The sequence below is a fragment of the Elephantulus edwardii genome, unplaced genomic scaffold, assembly GCF_000299155.1.
Source record: "Elephantulus edwardii isolate Elephantulus edwardi_28Jun2011 unplaced genomic scaffold, EleEdw1.0 scaffold00012, whole genome shotgun sequence".
NCBI lineage: Eukaryota > Metazoa > Chordata > Mammalia > Macroscelidea > Macroscelididae > Elephantulus > Elephantulus edwardii.
This window is the reverse complement of record NW_006399762.1, coordinates 8,270,448-8,275,022: the sequence shown is the minus strand read 5'-3', so window position 1 is coordinate 8,275,022 and position 4,575 is coordinate 8,270,448. Positions and strand designations below refer to the sequence as shown.

The following is a 4,575-nucleotide window of genomic DNA, read 5'->3' as shown; positions in this document are numbered from 1 at the left end:
TTACCAAATAGAAACAGGATATGCATATCTATCTCTCTATCTCTATCTATACACAAACTGTTTAAAAGTGAAAGAGGAGCAAGCATGGGGAAGAAGGAAAAAGAAATGAGGACAGCAGAGATTTATAGGAGATTTGGGGTGCAATGGAATGGGTAAGGTGTAATTGGGACTTGAAGAGATAAGGAGATGAAAGTAACTCATTACATAAAAGACAATGCTCAGAAATAATTGTATAAAACAAAGTGTATATGAATGATTTTATAAATGAATGTAATATGAGTGATTTTAAAAGTGAATAATGGTATAAATAAATAACAAATTAAAAATAAAAGATGAAAAATAAAAATGATCATCCACAAGGAGTGCAAAAGTTCCTTAGAAAGAGAGAGGAAGAAGGAAAGACCAAAAGAGATGTTGGAAAAGACAGTAAAGCACCGAGAAGCCAAAGCAAAGGGAAGAAATCAAGGAGTTACGAAGATGAATAGAAGATTTCAAAGGGCAACTTGAGAAAACACAGCAAAGTATTATAATGAAATGTGCAAGGACCTGGAGTCAGAAAATCAAAAGGCCTGAACTCACTTGGAATTTCATAACCTGAAGGAACTAAAGAACAAATTCAAGCCAAGAGTTGCAATACTTAGAGATGCTATAGACAGACTATTGAATGATTCAGGAAGCATTAAAAGAAGACGGAAGGAGTATACAGAATCATTGTACCAAAAAGAATTGGTTGACACTGAAGAATATCATAAAACAATGCATGGTCAAGAGGCAATGGTGATGAAGGAGGAATTGTAGGCTGTTCTGAAGGACTTGGCAAAAAATAAAGCCACAGGAATTTATAAAATACCAATTGACACATTTCAAGAAATAGATTCTGTCCTGGACGTGCTCACTGGTTTGTGCCAAGAAATCTGGAGGACAGCTACCTGGCCAAATGACTGGTAAAGATCCATATTTATTCTCATTCAAAAAAAAGGTGACCCAACAGAGTGTAGAAATTGTTGAAAAATGTCCCTGATATCACATGCACGCAAAATCCTGCTAAAAATGGTCCAAAAAAAATAAATGAAATAGTACATCAATAGAGAACTGCCAGAAGTATAAGCTGGGTTTAGAAGAAGTTGTGGCACTAGAGACCTTTTCGTCAATGTCAGATGAATCTTGGCAGAATGCAGAGAGTACCAGAGGAATGTCTGTCTGTGTTTCATTGACTATGCAAGGGCATTTGATTGTCTGTATCACAACAAATTGTGCCTGACCTTGAACAGAATGGAAATCCCAGAACACTTAATTGTGCTCATGTGAAACCTATACTCAGACCAGGAAACAGTCCTCAGAACAGAGCAAGGAAACACTGCATGGTTCAAAATCATGAAAGGAGTGCATTAGAGATGCATCCTGTCTCTATACCTTTTCAATCTATATGCAGAACAGATCATTCGTGATGCTTGGCTCTATGAGAAGGAATGTGGCATCAGGATTAGAGGAAGACTCAACAACCTATCTTATGCAGACAGCACAACCATGTTTGCTGAAACTGAGAAGGACCTGAAGTGCTTGCTGCAGAAAGTCAAGGACTGTAGTCTTCAATATGGATTGAAGGTCCATGTCAAGAAGACAAACATTCTCACCACTGGGCTAATCAGAACCATGATAGATGTAGAAGAGATTGAGGTTGTTAATTACAGCTTGCTTGGCTCCACAATCAGCACTTTTGGCAGTCAGGAAACCAAAAGATGAATTACACTGGGGAAATCTGCTGTTAGGGACCTCTCCGGAGTAATGAGAAATAACGATTTCAGTCTAGAGTCTTAAGATGCACCTGATCCAATCCATGGTCTTCACAATTAATTGCTATGCATCAGAGAACTGGATAATGATTAAAGATTATAGAAGAATTTATGCCTTTGAGTTGTGGTGCTGGAGTAGAGTCTTGAACGCACCGTGGACTGTAAATAAAACAAGTCTGCAATAGAGAGGGTGAAACCAAGTTTCTCCTTGGAGGCTAGGATTTTGAAGCTCCATCTCACATACTTTGGCCAGGAGGAATCTTTCCTTGGTGAAGGACATCATGCTTGTAAGAGTGGAGTGACAGCCCAGGAGAGGAAGATTCTGGATGGGATGGATTGATACAGTAACTGGCGTAATCAGGTAGGTGTGTGAAAGTCAGTGAGACTAGCTCAGAATAAGGCAGGCTTCCCAGCTATTGTACATGGAGTTGCTATGACTTGCAGGCAACTTAATGACACATAACAGCAATTATTGCTGAAGTGGATAGTCAATCCTGATTTCTAGTTTGTCATAGTCTGGGAGCTCTGCTGAAATCTGTCCACCATATGTGATCCTTCTGGCATTTGAATCACTGGTAGCATAGCCTCCCACATTATTGCAACCCACAAGTTAATTTAGTACAGTAAACTTACAGGCAAGTGCTTTACTAATGTTGTTGTTGTTAAGTGCTGTCAAGTCCTGGACACCTGTATAACTTTCGTCCTTTCTCCAGGTTCGTAGGGTTTCTGGAGGCAAGCTAGTACGGAAGTGGATGCCACTCCTGCTTCCAAGCTTGTTTTAATCGGGGAGCTTCATCAAACACTGTCCACCATGGGTAACCATTATCACATTTGACATATTAGTGTCACAGTGTTCGGCTTCACAGCAACCACGAGTTACCTCTGGCTGTACTAATAAGAGCAAATAATATTTCTTTTAGAAACAGGACTAGGGGAAGGAAATGAGTACCTTGAGTGCTGAGTAGAATTCTCCCTGATCCAGATTTCTGAGATCAAGAAAATTGTGGTGACCCACCCAAATTATTGCTTTGAGATTATATTTTTGACCTTTAATACTTGAATGTACTTGTCTCCTCCAATGACTCATTGCCAGAGTCATAACCAGCACATAAATTATTCTCCATCAGGTTTCTGAGGCTATAAATTGTGCAGGAAGAGATGGCCCATCTCTGCCTGCAAAGCCACAGGTGGCTTTGAATCTCCATTAAGGCATGACCTTTGGATTAGCAACACAACTCCCTACTGGTTATGCTACAAGAGCTCCTTTTTTTAAGTTGGTATTGTTGTGTGCTGTTGAGTCATAACAGACTTATAGCTAACTCTCCAGTGGGTTTTCAGATGTAGTAAATTGCATGAGAGGAGATTGATCATCTTCCCCTGAAGCAGATGGTTTATTTGATCCAGGCGTCTTTGGGATTGCAATGCAGTTTCTTAACACTAGACCAGTTGAGCTCCCTTTTAAATTAGTAGTTATTGTTGTTAGGTGCTATCGGGTTGAGTGTGACTCATAGCAACTCTATGAACAACAGACCTGAATCTTGTCCTATCCTGTCTCACCCTCACTGTCTCTGACAGAAATTGTGTCATCCATCTCTATGTGGATCTTTCTCTCTTTCACTGACTCTCCACCCTCCACCCTTCCAAGAATCATATTCTTTTCCAAGGAAAAGCTTATCCTAGCAACATGTCCAAAGGATGAGAGACAGAGAAAGGCATACTTTCTTAGACCAGGTAACATTTAATTTGCTTCATTTCCAGATTCCAGCAACAACTCACCAGCAAAGATTTTACCAAAAATTTTAGGGCCAATGAATGTGAATGTTGGACCCCAAATGATTGTAAGCACATGGCAGAGACTAACCAGTTCAAGAAGTGTTCTTATTAGGAGTCCATACATTCCTGCACCTGCAATGCTTACACAGACACACATAGCAGAAGGCATTGGTTGGGTCCCAGGTGATATACAATTTATAGACTGGTGTTTCAGAAAGTAAACAAGGCAAAAAAGGAGATAAAACTGGGAAATGCTTGAGACATTTTTCAATGAGAGTGTGTGAGAAAATTCAGCAGAAAGAAACATCACATAATGAAGTAGCTTATGTGCTGGTGTCAGAGTTCACCGGTTCAAATAACCATTTGGTCGGCTGATTTGGCTTATAGTCAGAAGAACATTAGGCAAAGAGTTTTTAATGATTTAAATGGAAATGAACATAATTTAAGAGAGAAAAAAAAAAGACATCAAGAAGCTCACCCAGCCAACGAACTCTACTCAGCAATGCCAAAATCTGGAGATAGAGGAGAGGCAAATAAAATGGATAAAGCAGAAACAAATCCAGATGCAGTAAATAGCTTTCAAAAACCTGGTGTAGAGGAATTGGCAAGACCAACAGCAGAATCAGGGCCTTCTGGTTCAGCACCCCACCGTTCAGCTGCCATTTATAATCATCAATACAAGCAAGAGAACTGTTCTAGATTTCAGCATCTCCAGTGACAAGTTTGAATATCTTTTTAACTTTAACAACACTTTTGAGATCCATGATGACATAGAAATACTGAAGTGCATGGGAATGTCTTTTGGCCTGGAGTCAAGCACATGTGTGCTTTTTGGAAGATATGAAACTTACTAAATCATTGGTGCCAAAGGCTCTGGAAATCTTATATCACAAATATCTCCACAAGACCTTGTTGATTAAATCAGGGACTACTCTTGAACTCTGCCCAATCAGTTTCAAATTTAGAGCTAACAACTGGTGCCAGTGGTGACTTCTCCCAATCAGGTGTG

General features: G+C 39.7%; 1 pseudogene; it reads left to right on the top strand.

The window, feature by feature from the left end:
* Positions 1–3,625: 3,625 nt before the first annotated feature.
* LOC102867894 lies at positions 3,626–4,284 on the top strand (annotated as a pseudogene).
* The last annotated feature ends 291 nt before the right edge of the window (positions 4,285–4,575 follow it).